The sequence below is a fragment of the Herpailurus yagouaroundi genome, unplaced genomic scaffold, assembly GCF_014898765.1.
Source record: "Herpailurus yagouaroundi ecotype Mexico unplaced genomic scaffold, PumYag 163, whole genome shotgun sequence".
Taxonomy (NCBI): Eukaryota; Metazoa; Chordata; class Mammalia; order Carnivora; family Felidae; genus Herpailurus; species Herpailurus yagouaroundi.
Window position 1 is genome coordinate 30931687 of NW_024412404.1, and position 15837 is coordinate 30947523.

The 15837-nt window shown below is 41.7% G+C and overlaps 1 protein-coding gene across 2 annotated transcripts in view; it reads right to left on the reverse strand.

Moving 5' to 3' along the window:
- Window positions 1–15837, reverse strand: part of PANK1 (pantothenate kinase 1) — a 103852-nt gene that overhangs the window by 62733 nt on the left and 25282 nt on the right. Inside the window, exon 3 of one of the 2 annotated variants that reach the window (XM_040485834.1) lies at window positions 1187–1330. The exons of the other annotated variant lie outside the window; for it this stretch is intronic. The gene's annotated coding sequence lies outside the window, so the exon portion shown is untranslated. The remainder of the gene's footprint in view (window positions 1–1186; window positions 1331–15837) is intronic. 2 annotated transcript variants of the gene reach the window in all.

The window sequence follows — 15837 nt, forward strand, 5'->3', positions numbered from 1 at the left end:
GGAGAGTTTTATATTAGGGTCCCAGTGTTCAGGACACTCAGATTTGTTATATAGGCTCCCTTGTTTTCCAGAGGAAGTCCCTGCTGAATAGTGAAGGTTCTTCAGCCGCAAATAATAAAAGTCACTTTAACTCCCTGCAGCATAAAGTGAATTCACACAGAGAGCTAAGAGGATAAAAATCCCTTGAAAGGCTGAAAGAGCAGGATCCAGGCTGGGCTCCCAGTAATGACGCTCAGGATTCCACCACAGAATACGCTTACTCAGGGAACAGTGATTCGGGAGCTGCCGCTTCTGATACAACAGTAAACCAAGAAATCAGGGAGTCATTGCTACTATTGCCAGTTCCAGGACTGGCTGGCTCAGGCTAAATCTACACCGCAAAATGCATGTCCGTATTCTGTCTCTCCAAAGCTATGGCATCCAAGATAATACGCTCAGATCTCTGCTGCCCCAGAACTGCCTAGCTGATAAAACAGCAGAAATGCAGCTTCCTTTTCAAGCTGGCCTTCTGGATGTTGCCCAAGTGCATCTGCTTGGCCAGAGCTAGACTATGTATGGGATCCAAGCTCTAAGGGACTCTGGGAAATGAAGTCTTCAATTTTCTCACTTCTAGCATGTAATAGGGCACATATTACAAGGGGTTGAAATGGAGTTGAGTGAGACCATCTATTTACCTGTCACAAACCTCAATAGAGAATTTTGATAATTAGATAGCACAGTGTTCGAAGAAAGCCAGTGTGACTCTTGACCTCAGGACCATGAGTTCAAGCCCCACGCTGGGCATAGAACCTACTTAAAAAACAAAAAAAGAAAACCACAGATCCCAAATAAAGTCACTTATGCTATAGGCTTGACACCTAACCTAACTACAGTTTCAACCTCTCTCATAAATGTAGTCTTAACCAGTCAGTCAGGAATTTTCTGGTAAGCACCAATAAAGTTATGTGTCACAGGGACCTTCTCCATTCCCCACAGAAAACTGAGGTAATTCGCCTGATAAGACCCACCATCCCTCTCGCTAAGGGAAGGTGACCTTTTCTTTTTGTGAACAGCTTCTTGCCCCACCCTTTTTCCTGTAAAAACCCTCCATTTTGTATACTCCGCAGAGCTCCGTTTCTACTTGCTAGATGGCATACTGCCCAAATCATGAATTGCTTAATAAAGCCAACTGGATCTTCAAATTTACCTGGTTGAATTTTGTTTTCTAACAACGGTTTGCCCAGAATTTTTCTGCATCCCGGGAACGCCCTCAGGCCCAGGCAAATTAGGACAGTTGGTCACTCTGTGAGGTAGCCAGGCTTGAAGCTCCCTGTAAATTCCTTTAGAGGGTCTGAAATGGAAAGCAGGAGTAAGCAAGTAATAACAGAATGATGTTACAGTGTTGAGTTCTAGCTCTAAAGTCACTCAGACATGAGTTTGAATCCCAACTCCTCCTCTTAGTAGCTGTATGACCTTGGCTAATTTACCTCTCAGCCAATTTCTTCTTCTATCCAGCACTTTCCAGTAGAATTCTGTGATGAGGTAAAATGCACTAGATCTACATGGTGGTAGTCACTATTCAGATGTGGTTTTTGAGTAGTCAGTATATGGCTAGTGTGACTAAGAAACTGGATTTTAAATTTAAGCTAATTTGCATTTTTATGTAATTATTTTTGAAACCACTTTATTGAGGTATGATTGACATATAAAAAAGCTACACATATTTAATGTCTACGTCTTGATGAGTTTGGACATAAGTGTAGACCCATGAAACCATTACTACAATCTATGCTATAAACTTATCCATCACCTGCAAAAGCTTTCTTCTGCCCTCCTTATTATTATGATGATGATTATTATCATTTATCATGTGGTAAGAACACTTGACATAAGAACCACTTTCTTGGCAAATTTATAAGTATGGATACGGTATTTATGCTGCACCATCTATGCCATACATCTCTAAGACTTATCTTGCTTAACTGTAACTTCGTACCCTTTGACTAACACTTTCGTATTTCCCTCTCCTCCTGGCCCTGGCAATTGCCATTCTATTCTCTGTTTATGTGAGCTTCAATTTTAGATTCCTCATAGAAGTGGCATCATGTAGTATTTGTCCTGTGTCTGGTTTATTTCACTTTGCATAATGTCTTCTAGGTTCATTTGCTGTTGCAAATGGCAGGGTTTCCTCTTATATAAAGCTGAATAATATCCCATTGTATCTGTGTGCAACATTTTTTAATCCATTTGTCTGTTGATGGGCATTTAGTTTGTTTCAATGTCTTGGCAGCTGTGAAGAGCACTGTGGTGAACACAGGGGTGCAGAGAGCTCTTTAAGATCCTGATTTTGATTCCTCTGGATACGTACCCAGAAGTGGGATTGCTGGATTATATGGTAGTTCTGTTTTTAATTTTTTGAAGAACCTCCACATTGTTTTCCATAGTAGTTATACTACATTAATTGAAATAGCAACATGTGGCTACTGGCTACGGTATTGGACAGCACTGTATATAATGTATACAATGGAGATAATAGACGTGCCTACCTTTATTTATTCAACAAATACCTACTGAGTATCTTCTGTGTACATCTGCAGGTATTGTGCTAGGGAAAATGTCATGAAGCTCACAGCCCAGTGATGCAGTTCAGACTCTTAACAAATGGACAAATAAAATAACCATAGTTTCTGGTTGGTAGTGTAAAGGAAGTAAACAGGATAGAGTTCCGCAGAATAATAGGGGGGTGCATTCTTTAGATAGGGCACCAGGGGAAGCCTCTTGGAAGAGATGATGAATGACTCAAACTTTGTTTGCCATCATCATCAAGCTCAGGGTGGCCATGTGACATAACTCTGGCCAGTGAGACAGACGTGGAAACTGGCCAAGTGATGTTTCAAGAAAGCTTTAGTTTTTCTCATAGAAAAGGAAATGGTGAACCAATGTAAGGACACTCCCAAAGGTCAGAGATGGGACCATTTGAGCATCAATATGGAGAATTGCAATGTATGTCAAAATATGTCAAATATGTTTAAATCTATAAGTTCATAAAGACAACTTTTTTATTTTTTATTATTTTTTTTGAGAGACTCCCTAAAAAGTTTTTTTAAATGTTTATTTATTTTTGAGATATATGTAGAGAGAGAGCAAGCAGGGGAGGGGCAGGGAGAGAGGGAGACACCGAATCTGAAGCAGGCTCCAGGCTCTGAGCTGTCAGCACAGAGCCTGATGCGGGGCTGGAACCCATGAACCACGAGATCATGGCTTGAACCAAAGTCAGACACTCAACTGACTGAGCCACCCAAGCGCCTCCATAAAGACAATTTTTTAAAAAAGGATCCCTGAGTGGCCATCATTGGAGGGTGCTAGTGAGTCAACTCATTATTTTGAAAACTAGCAAACTAAAGAAAAGAATCAAGTATTTTACCTTTCCTTTATTGTCTGTATCCAATGGGTAACCTAATAATAGGGGGAGCAAGTTTCTCTTTATAAAAGTATTCCAACTAATAAATGAAGAAAGAATGATTGAATTAATGTACCAACATTTTATAACCTAATGAATTCATGGATCTAGACATTAATCATCAAAACCTGCTAATATTACAAAAAGAGAGACAATCAGATATTAGGTGACTCCAGACAGCAGAACACATCACCTCCTACAAAGCAGTCTTGCCAAACAAACAAGCAAGCAAACACACAAACAAATGAACAAAAGCTACAGTAACAAAAAAACCAAGCCTGAGTCTAATGAAACCTGTAGATCCAACTGTGAGTTTATAAGACACAGAAGACAGAGGATACCATCAGGATGAAACCAGGAAAATCTAGATTGTGGGAAACTCTGGGGACAAATGACTGGATTTCTCAAAAATAAATTGAGAGGAAAAAAAAGATAAAAGGGGATCCTATAGATTAAAAGACATCAAGAACACATCATGGCAAGTATTGGTCTTATTTGGATACTTTTAACTATAAAAAATATGACTCTTCTGGGACAGTTGGAAATTTGAAATCCAGATATTTGATGACATCCAGGAATTGTTCATTTTTTGTGTGGTAATGGTATCGTGGTTATATTTAAAAAAGGAAGAGCTTTGTCTTTCAGAGATACATAGCGAAACATTTTGGGAAAAAACAATACAACGTCTGCGACTTGCTTCAAAATGGTAAGTGGAAAGGGAGAAGTGTGTGGGGAGGCGAAACAAGATTGGCTACGAGTTCATAATTATTGTGGCTGCATGATGGATCCATGAGGGGGCTGTTATATTATTCTATTTTTTATGTTTGAAATTCTGTGTAATGAAACGTTAGAGAAGAAGTAGGCTTTGCCCCCTGGCTCCCCTTCTTTTGCCTGGGACATGGAGTGAAGGCCTTAAGGTGTAGGAGCCATCTTCTGACCATGAGGCAGCAAGGATGAGGCCAGACACGGGAGGTCAGCATATGAAGGATGGTAGAGATGAAATCTAGGGAGAGGCCAAGTTCCTCTGATCTCATGGAGCTGCTGTGCCAGCCCTAGAATACTGACTTCTGGAAATTTTGTTATAAGAGAAAAACTTCCACGTGTATTGGCCTTTCTTAGATGAGGTTCTTTTTATTTGCTGGCAAGAAAGACCATTCATAACCGATAAAGATCCAAGATATGAGAAGGTGCGATCTAGGTGACGAGTAAGACAGAGGGCACCACAGTCAAAAGGCCATGGGATAGGAATGTTTGGAACTTCCAGAAGGCCAGTGTGGCTGGAGCATCACAAGGGAGAAGAGTGGGTTCAGATGAGGTTGAAGGTGTAGGCAGGGTTTGGGGCCAGAGGCCTGGCAGTCCATAGCCAACACTCTGGATTGTTCTAAGCATAATGGGAAACTACTGACAGTTTTGAAGTGGACAAGTGACAATAACTGATTTATTTATGTTGAGAAAGAGAACTCTGGATGTTACGTAGGGAATGGGGAGGAGCAGGGGCAAGAGGAAAAGCCGGGAGAGATCCAACAGGAGGGAGCTGTTCAGATGAGAGTGCTGGGAGTATGGCTTCAGAGATGGACAGAAGGGGACAGTTCTGAGACCTATTTTGGAAGTAGAATTAACAGAAATTATTAGACTAAGGTAGGGAGTTAGGAAAAGGAACAGGTCTAGGATACTTCTGGTTTCTTGATTTAAGCAAGAGAGTGGAATTGGAAGAGGTAAGCTTCAAAGTAGTTACATGAACTAGGCAGGCAGATACGTGAGTCTGGAGGTGGACGAGAGAGGCCTGAACTATAGATACACATTTGAAAGCATCAGCATAATATTGTATTTCAAGTTCGTGGTGGATGAGGTCATCTAGGGAAACATGTAGGAATAGAAGAAAAGAGGAGCCAGGATCAAATCTTGAGAAGTATCAACATTGACACATGGTGTTGAGAAACGAAAGAAGACCGAGGATGGAGACCCCCACAAAAGAAGGGGAAAGCCAGGAGATTATGGTTTCACTGGAAGTAGGAGAGGAGAATATTTCAGAAAGTCAAGCTAGCCTGATGCTGCTGAGAAGTGGAAAGGAGAACAACGAAGTAGACATTGCTGTTGACGATAAAAAACCATTGGCGACCCTGACAAAAACAATCTCAGAGGAGGGGTGAAGCTGGAATCCAAATCCGAGTGAGCTAGTGAGTGCAGAGGTGATGGAGTAGAGATGGGGTCTGTAGAAACTTCGAGAGTCTGCCAGAAAGGGAGCAGAGAAACAGGGCAGTGCCTGGAGGGAGTGCAGGGCTCAAAGGAAGGTTTCCAAAGATGGGAGATAGTGGAGCCTGTCTGAGTGCTGACACTCAGTGGAGAGGGGATCAAAGATGAAGGGATCTAGAACACAAATGGATGGACAGGCCTGCAATGGGAGGAGGGGCCCTTCCTCCACTGTTGAAAGAGGAAAGGAGAAGTAAATGCAGATGCAGGGAGCGGTTTAGGTTTGATGACTGAAAGAGGAGGTAGCTTCCTTCTCTTTAATCCGTGAAACCTGCGGTGAGGTCATCAGCATAGAGTGATGAGAAGAAGGGTCTGAGGGAAGCTTGAGAGAGGAAGGATGTGAATGTAAAATAGTGCAGCATCCAATTTACATCTGAAACTGCCAGGCAGTGTTGAGCAACCACCTGAGGATGGTGATAAGGAATTTGAAGTCATTTTTGATGCTCAGTAAACAGTAGCTGTCATTATTATGGAATGCCAGGGAGGTAAGGCTCATTTAACCCTGAAAGCACACTTACTAAGTTAGGTGTTACTGTCCTCATTTCAAAGAGGAGAAAATCCAGGGTCTCCGCATTCATTAAGCTGCTCAGAATTATATGACCAGAATTATATCACCAGTTTAGGTGATGGAGCTGGGGTTTGACCCCAGGTTGGGTTACGGTGAAAGCCAGAGTTTTCCCTCCTCTATCAGGCGGAGGTAGCCCTGTAGCATAGGCAGCCGAGTGGCTGGAGCGCCCTCCAGCAGTCCGAGGAGCGCCAGCTTTCACGGATCACCCCGGGTCCTCTGGGGGTAAAGCAGAGGAAGGAAACTGCCAGGATAAGCCTTCAGCAGCCACTGCGGCTGCTGCTCTGCGAGGTCACACGTGTGACTCTGGATCAAATCCTTGCCAATGGTGAGCAGCTGCTTTTACATGGGAGCCAAGTCAGCGGCTAGGTAGAGGAGGAAGAGCACTGATTTTCAGCCAGCGTTTCTCATTCAAATGATCTTTTTCAAATTTCCGGGTGGATAAAAAAAAAAAAGGTTTTGTTTGTTTCGCAGCAGTAAACAGCATGTGTTATGCTCTTAATTTTGTGGATCTGGAGTTTGGACAGCACTCAGGGGAAACAGCTCGTCTATTCATGATGATGCCTAAGTGGCTGGGATGGCTCAAATGACCATAGATGGCCGGGCTGGTTTCACTGCAGCCATACATCTGAGGCCTGACTTCGGGTTACAGTTTGTTTCTTCCGTTATTCCTCCACACATGTCTCCTGGAGCTAAAATGTCCAAGGTAGCTCCTTCATTTCCATGTCTGGCACCTAGGTTGGGACGGCTGGAGCAGCTTGGGCTGATCGTCACTCTCCACAGGATACCTCTTCTGGGCTAGCCTGGGCTTCCTCACAAGAGTCACAGAGCAGTCAGACTTACATGGTGGCTGGCTTCAAAAATGTATATTCGTACGGCTCAGTGTTAACCTACTTCATGGCATAAAGGAGTGTCATTGAGAGGACTGGTGCTGTAATTTGGCCACTAAGTCATTAATACTTGGACATTTTGAGAAGCAACATCGAAGTGTTTTCCGTTCCTTCATCCTAAAATTAGATCAAGGGCTATATTGTGAAGTTAGGCCAGCTGCCAGCCGAGGCAGATTCATACCAGTTTGCCCCTTCTTGCACTTCTCCTGCAGCCATCTTCAGCCTTCAGAGTACTTGACCCCATCTGCCTCATCCTGTATCAGCTGGGATGGCCCGAGGCCTTGACACTTTCGCGTCTTCAGCACAAGCTATGTCATGGTAAGTAAAATTGTTATTGGACATATGAAAATCCAAAAAACGTCATCTTGTAATGTATCTTTAAATTCTACTCATAGGGATTTATCTTAAGCCAAATTCAAAATAAGGAAAATAAGCTATACATACAATTGTGTATAACAGTGCCATCTATATCAGAGAGAGTGATGGAGAGAGGGAGGGAAGGATAGACAGATTACAAGTAACCTATGCATATGGCAATAAAGAATGGCTTATTTCTTCAAGAGGTAGTTCAGTGTAGTGATCAGGAGCATGGAATCACACTGCCTAAGTTCAAATCTTGACCCTGTTGCTTACTAGCTTTGTAATGATTTGGGGCAACTTATTTAACTTCTTCAGTCTTCTCATCTTTAAAATGGTAATAATAATGATAATACCCACCTTGTAAGGTTGTTTAGAGGATTAAATAGATAATATGTGGAAAGTGATTTGAATAGTGCCTGGAAATAGTGAATTAGCACAGTAGGTATAATTTTTATTTTTTATTTTTATTATTTTTGTAACGTTTATGTATTTTTGAGACACACAGAGAGAGAGAGAGAGAGAGAGAGAGAGAGAGAGAGAGAAAGAGAGAGAGAAGGAGCAGGGGAGGGGCAGAGAGAGAAGAAAGGGAGACACAGAATCCAAAGCAGGCTCCAGGCTCCCAGCTGTCAGCACACAGCCCGACACGGGGCTCGAACTCACAAACCGGGAGATCATGACCTGAGCCGAAGTCAGATGCTTAACCAACTGAGCCACCCAGGCGCCCCAGTAGTTATAAATCTTAAATTGCTGAAATGACATTTCCTGGGACGTACTATGTGCCAGATGCTGAAGTGCTGGAAACTGAAGACAGCATAATTCCTACTCTGGGGAGAGAGGTAGGCATAGAGCATGCATGGGGAGTACAATACAAAATGGAGATATGTACGAAGGTATCTAGGAATATGAAGGTGGGAGTACCTCCCTCCTGGGGAGGATAGGAGATGCTCCTCCATGGAGGCAATGTTTATGCCAAACCTTAGAGGAGAAGTAGGAGTTTGCCGAGTGGACAGGAGGGGGCAGTGTGGGTGAGTTATTCTGGGCAGAGTTAACCCCACATGCTATGCTGTGTGCATTTCAGTGAACACAGGGGATATGGAGTGGGGTAGGGGACAGGGGGGTAATGAGGCTGAAAATGCAGGCAAGAGCCCAGCCTGAAGCGGTCTGTGAGCCATTGGAGTGGTTTGGCCTCTCATGCATAGTTGGTTGGGAATCACTGAAGACACCAGTTTCAGGCCTGTCTGCTGTGTGGAGGATGGACTGCTAGACCACAAAAAGCAAGGGCACCAGTTAGAAAACGTTTGCAGTAATTTAGGCAAGAGAGTACGTTGTTCTGAACTAGGGTAGTGACAAGAGCAACATAGGTATAGCTCAGCTTTCTGGCGTGGGTGTCTGAGTGGATGGAGGAATGTGGTCGGTTAGGTGGAATGTCATGTATTTCTCAAAATGATCACAGTGAAAACTGTGTAGCAATATGGAAAAATGTTAAATGATGAAAGCAACCTACTAATCGAGTCTGTACCATTTATGACTGTAAATCAAGCAAACATACTCAAAGATGAGGTGAAGAAGGGATATGAAATAATCAAATAGTTTGCTTTCTTAGGCTATTAGGATTGTGGATGCGATCTTCCTTTGTTATTAATTTATAGAAATGCTCTTGTAACTTTGAAGAAAAAATAGTATACAAAAACTATAATGAAATATTGTACTTGGAATTTTGCCTTTGTTTTAGATTTCCTTTAATTCCTGAATTAGTTTTTTGGTAAGAGCTTAGTGGAGACATAATTCATATACCATACAATATATCCATTCGAAGGGTACAATTCAATGGTTTTTTAGTATATTCACAGAATTGTGCAGTCATCACCAAAATCAATTTTAGAACATTTTTACCACCCCAAAAGGAAACCTCATACCTATTTGCAGTCACTCCCCATTTTCCCTTAACCCCCAGCCCCAGAGAAACACTGACCTACTTTCCATCTCTATAGATTTGCCTATGCTGGACATTTCATATAAATGAAATCATATAATATGTGGTCTTTTGTGACTGGTTTCTTTTCGTCCATACGTTTCTTTTCATGGCTGAATAATATTCCACTGCAAGGATATACCATATTTTACTTACCCATTTGATAGTTGATAGACATTTGGGTTGTTTCCACTTTGGGGCTATTATGAATAATGCTACTATGAATATTTATGTACAAGTTTTTGTGTGGATGTATGTTTTCATTTCTCTTGAGTATGTACTGACTCAAAACATAAAAGTGTAAATGGGCACCAGGGATAATTTGGAGGTCAATGGATATATTCTGTATCATGATTGTGGCAGTGGTTACATATCTATATATATTGGCCAAAACTCATTGAATTGTACACTTACTTACCTTAATGAAATTAATTGTATTTAATTTATATCTCAGTAAAGCTGACCCACAAAATAAAGGATAGAATGGTGGGAAGATAGATTTGGAGCATATTAATATGTATAATGTTTTACATTATATGATGCTTTTCTGTATACCAGTATTTCACATTGTCTCATTAAAACCAATCAACCAACCAAACAAAAACTATGATCATTCCAATAGGCCAATGAGATAAGGAAGAAGGTATGTGTCCATCTGAGAGACCAGAAAAATAGAACCGCAGAAGTCAGTTAAGTGGTTTGCCCAATATCACACAGCTGCGAATTAGCAGTGGCAGACTGTGTTCCACCTTTCATTTCTGCAGTTTTCAAACACTTAATCAAATTTGCTTACAAAAATTGAAGGAGAAGGAAGCTACATCTGAACAGATTTCATATTTGGACATAAGAATAAAGTTCCCCCACATGCTGGCTCTTCCATGACCTAGAATAAAAGTAAAAAAGTGGTGACTTTAATCACAACAAGTAGAACAGCATCTCTGAGAAGCAAGAACATTTAAAAATGTCCCACCTTTGACTGCAATGCTCTTTCAAGTTGATCTAACCCTTGAGCTTTGATTTTACTGAGAATAGAGTGTTCTACATCTCTTCCTTAAGAGTTTCTGCATGTCCTACACTTTCATGTGCTCAGATCCTTTGCCTGTGGCCTGCCTACCCGGCTCAGTAAGGCAGGTGGACTGGCTCCTGTAAGGCTGTCTTTCTCAGGCCCCTGAGTCACTCGGATTCCAGCTGGCATTAGCCATTGGGCGGCACTAGTGACGGAATGGTAGAATCTTACTCTCCTTCCCTTGGGTGGCATCTCCAAAACTGCTGCCCTTCTTCCAAAGTCTCCACCTTTGGGGGATGTGCTTGCCTTGACAGCCTCTTCTGCTGGGTGATCATAACCCCTGGGCTCCAATTAAACCACCTTTTCCCTGTTTTTCAGTCTAAGGGTGGTGGTGGCTTTGTGCTGTTGCCAATGTCTGTGTTGCTTCACTGTCCTCAGATTAGCTTCTCTGCCTCTTCCTCTTTCTCTCACCGTAGAGTCTCTCTTGTAAACACCCATGGTGGTTTCTCTTTGCTTGGTTGAACCTTTGATGAGAGACTGTCTCTGATCTTGACTCAGGATTGGACCTAGGCTTTACCCACTTTAAGGCTTTACCTACTTCATTTGGTATCCTTTTCTAGCCCACCCCTTGGGCACATTCAGTTATGACATCCATTATTCCATTATGGGCAGGTATATTTGTATTCTGAAGGCAACCTTTAGAAAATTAAAATTTATTTACCAAACTGGCTGGTCAGAAATCATCCAACGGAAATAATGTATTTAATGGATCTTGCATCTCTGAATAAACATTTAGCTGCCCATTGTTGTGTAACATTTAGTATGTTAAATTAGTACGATGGAGATTTTCTTAGTCAGCATAATTAACACTAGTTTCTGTGTAATAAATAATTCCAAATCTCAGTGGCCTAATACAATAAATATTTATTCGTTGTTCACAAAGAGTTCAGTGTGGTCAGCTGGGGGTTTCTGCTCTGTGCAGTCTTTCAGAACCTAGTATTGCCCTAGATGTTGACATCAGTCTCACTGAGGGGAGACAAAAGAGAGCACAGAGGATTGTGGGCTATGGACTAGGCCTAGGAGTATCAGATAGCCTTTTCCCCAACTCATTGGTCAGAACTCAAGCCAAGTGGCCCCCCTCTAATGGCAGGAGAAGATGAGAAATGTAATTTAACTTAGTACCTAGGAGGAAAAAAAAATGAGCTTGGAAAACACATGGTCAGTCTGCTACAATTCGCTCTCTGGCCAATGAATTTCCCTTTTACTCTTCCTCCCATATATAGAGTAGATCCCTCTCCACCCTACCCCTGAGAATGTTATCCAAAGTCACTGAATCCAGCTAAAAGCCCTGGGAGATGCTCACGCATCTCCATCTGGTACACATGTGGTTCTTTTTGGTTGTGTAAAAGCTAAAAAAAAAAAAAAAAAAAAAAAAAGAGAGAGAGCTATCTGTCCTCTCTCTTTTCTCATTCCCAAATATACAGTAGCAAGCAGAGACAAATAACCTCAGTGTCCTATTTGGAAAGGGAAGAAATGAAAGACATAAAGTCAACACTGGTCCAAAGCTATAGAGCAGGCATTCCTTTCTCTGACCAGGAACTGTTCTGAAATGTCTTTGATTGTACTCTGTTTCTATGATAGGAAAATTATTTCATCCATACTAGATGTTTGCCCTGCCATACAGATGGGGCCTTCAAATAAAATTTGTCTCTGCCAATATTTTTATTTTGGGAAAGGTCACTTTTTTTAAAACATTTTTTTGAAATGCTTGTTTATTTTTGAGAGAGACAGAGCATGAACAGGGTGGGGCAGAGAGAGAGGGAGACACAAAATCTGAAGCAGGCTCCAGGCTCTGAGATGTCAGCATGGAGCCCGACCTGGGGCGTGAACTCACGAACCAGGAGATCATGATCAGAGCTAAAGTCGAATGCTTAAGCAACTGAGCCACCCAGGCGCCCTCCCCCCTTTTATAAGGTTACCATTTGAGCCATTTTATTTTAAATTGTTTTTTTTAACGTCTATTCATTTTTGAGAGGGAGAGAGACACATGGCGAAGGAGGGGAAGAGAGAGAGACACACACAGAATCTGAAGCAGGCTCCAGGCTCTGAGCTGTCAGCATACAGCCCGATGCAGGACTCGAACCCACGAACCCACGAACCCACGAACCCACGATCTGAGCCGAAGTCGGATGCTTAACCAACTGGGCCACCCAGGCGCCCAGGGAAGATTTTTCTACATAGTTAAAAGAGGGGCAAAAGTTTCTCTTGAATGGTGCCTGCGTGGCTCAGTCAGTTAAGCATCTGTTGATTTTGGCTCAGGTCATGATCTCATGGTTAGTGAGTTTGGGCCCTGTGTCAGGGTCTGTGCTGACCCTGGAGCCTGCTTGGAATTGGAGCCTGCTTGGAATTCTCTCTCTCCCCCTCTCTCTCTGCCCCTCGCCTGCTTGTGCACCTGTGCTCTCTCTCTCTCTCTCTCTCTCTCAAAATAAATTAATTAATTAAAAAAAAAGTTTCTCTTGAGCCCACAAGGTCTTAATTACCTTCAGCTCAAAACAGTCCACATGCTAAAGTGGCACATTTTGGGGAAGACTTGTCCTGAACCACTTCATTACAATAACAATTATAACAATAACTAAAATTCACTGAGCATTTATCATGTGCCAGACACTATGCAAAGTGCTTTATATTTATTATATTCATTATAAAAACTCTATATGATAGACTCCATAATTTCTACTTTACCAATAAGGGAATTAATGATCAGAGAAGTTAATTTGCTTAGAGTCACATAGCTAATACCCAGTGGAGCTAATATTTGAGTTTAGGTCTGTCTGAATGCAAAACTCCTGCTCCTGGTCAGTAGATTATACACTCAGATTGCAAGATGTTTCTCACCTACTTCTGGGGAGTCTTTCCAAATTTAATTCTAAAGCTGAAATCTTGGGGTGCCTGTGGCTCAATTGGTTAAGGGTACAACTTCTGTTCAGGCCACGATCTCACAGTTTGAGAGCTTGAGCCCCATGTCAGGCTCTGTAATGACAGTGTGGAGCCTGCTTTGGATTCTTGGCCCCTCTCCCACCGTCAAAAATAAATAAATAAACATTAAAAAGTAAAGTTGGAATTTTGACCTCACTATTTGGCCAATACCACACTGATAATTTCTGTAGGTAAGAATCACCAATGGGTGGTAAAATTGGTGGGACAAAGTTTGATAAGAAACAGGATATAAGTATATTTTTAAAGTATCTCAACACAAGATATTTATTAATTATAAAGAGAGTAAGAGTAACTTTACAGTGGAGAAACAAGGCACAGAGCACCTAAATCGCATAATTAAAGTTAACACATTAACATCATGCGACTCCTGAAATGATGCACCGAGAAGGGCACAGCATCACTTCTGTGGTATTCTTGCCAAGAATGTACAACCTGAATTTTGAATCATTAGGAAGGACATCAGGTAAACCCAAATTGAAGCACATTCTACAAAATAACTGCCAGTACTCTCCAAAAGTGTCAATGTAATAAAAGACAAACACTGAGGAACTACCTTAGGTTGAAGGAGACTGAGAAAATATGAGAACTAAATGCAATGTGTGATTCTGGATTGGATCCAGGACCATAAAAAACCATTAGTGTGACAATTAGTAAAATCTGAATAAGCTCTGTATATTAGTGGTATGATATCAAAGTTAATTTCCTGATTTTCATAATCGTACTCTCTTTATATAAGTTGTGAAGTTGGGTGAAGGATATATGAGGACTGATTTTTATTTTTGGTGATGTGTTGTTGGTTGGGTTTGTTTTTTGGGGGGGCACCTTTTTTGTGAGTCTGAAATTATTTTAAAATACAAAGTTAAAAGAAAAGTCTTATCTCCCCACTTTACTTGTTAAAAGTTGTTTACCTATCAAAATCATGTCTGAGCTGAAAGTGAATGGATTATAAGTACGTCTCCACCAGCTTTCTCGTCTGTTCCGCATTCTGTGTTCTGTCTCTAATAGGCTGTCACGTTCCTTTGTCCAGATGGTGTCATGCTCAATGGTGCCAGATCTAAGAGAGAGCTATTTACACCCTAGATAGCATACATTTGTATATTCATTATGACAATTTTCTGGCAAATGAAAGAAAAATGTTTTGTGCTAACAAAATCAACGTATTACGACAGTTTACCGTTATATGGAAGTAAAGTGTCTTGGGAAGGGCATTTTCCCCCCTAATTCGCATAAAAGAACATTATAAGCCAGTGGTAGCCCTGCAGGCACTCCATTCCTTCCAAAGCTACCACCAAGGGTACAACCTCTCTTCCTCTACATTAGCTCTCATCACAGGCTATCTCCTGGCAGGAGGGATAACCCTTTTCCTCATCCAACCCTCAGCAACAGAATGGAAACCTTCGGTCAGATTTTGAAATGTCCTGAGGCATGATGTCCCCAGGTTGGCTGTGGGACCAGCCAATATGTAAAGAGGAATTGCAACAGGAGCAATTGTTAGACCTCAGAGTTGTGAGATGGATAGGTGATTCTCAAAGTTTTCCCCAAGGGTTGGTGAACAGCAGGGAGAGTTGTATCAGGTAGGATGCTATGGGCTGCCAGTTACAGAAAAATCGAGTTCAAACTAGCTTAAACAATGATGTTTATTAATAGGCAAATCCAGAGTTCAGAAGGGTTCCAGGCCCAATGCCATGAGGGCTCCAATCCATTTATTTGGTATTCTCTTGATTTAGTCTTTCTTTGTGCAACAATTTTGTCTCCAGACTAGGACTCTCATGGCTAATAAGTGACTTACAGGAAACAATGACCTACATTACTTTGTTCATATTCCACAGGAGAAAAAGAAAACCTTTCACCCAGTTGTCCTACAGAAACCTTTCCCTTCAATCTGATGCAACTTAGGTCACCTGCTCACTCCTCTAGCAACAACACTCCTCAAGGGAAAACTGTACTGTGTATGACTGAAGTCTGAGTTCCTAAACTATTCAATGGCAAGGTAGTGGGATTACCAAGAGTGGTTTAGAGTGAGATACACTTCCAAAGCTGAGGATAAGGTCAAATTCTGTTGAATCTTCTGATGGAAGAGTAAACACCTGACCAAAACCAGGGCTTTGTCAGGAAAAGAAATGGTGACAATGGAAGCTGGGAAGTGAATTCCTGCCCATTGTGAATCTCGGGTGTTGGTCTAACATGACCCTCCACAAACAGGATGCTTTCTTGCCATTTCTACTTGTTTTTTTTTAATGTTTAGATGTTTATTTATTTTTGAGAGACAGAGAAAGATAGAGCAAAGGGGGGGGAGGGGCAGAGAGAGAGGGAGACACAGAATCTGAAGCAGGCTCTAGGCTCTGAGCTGTCAGCACA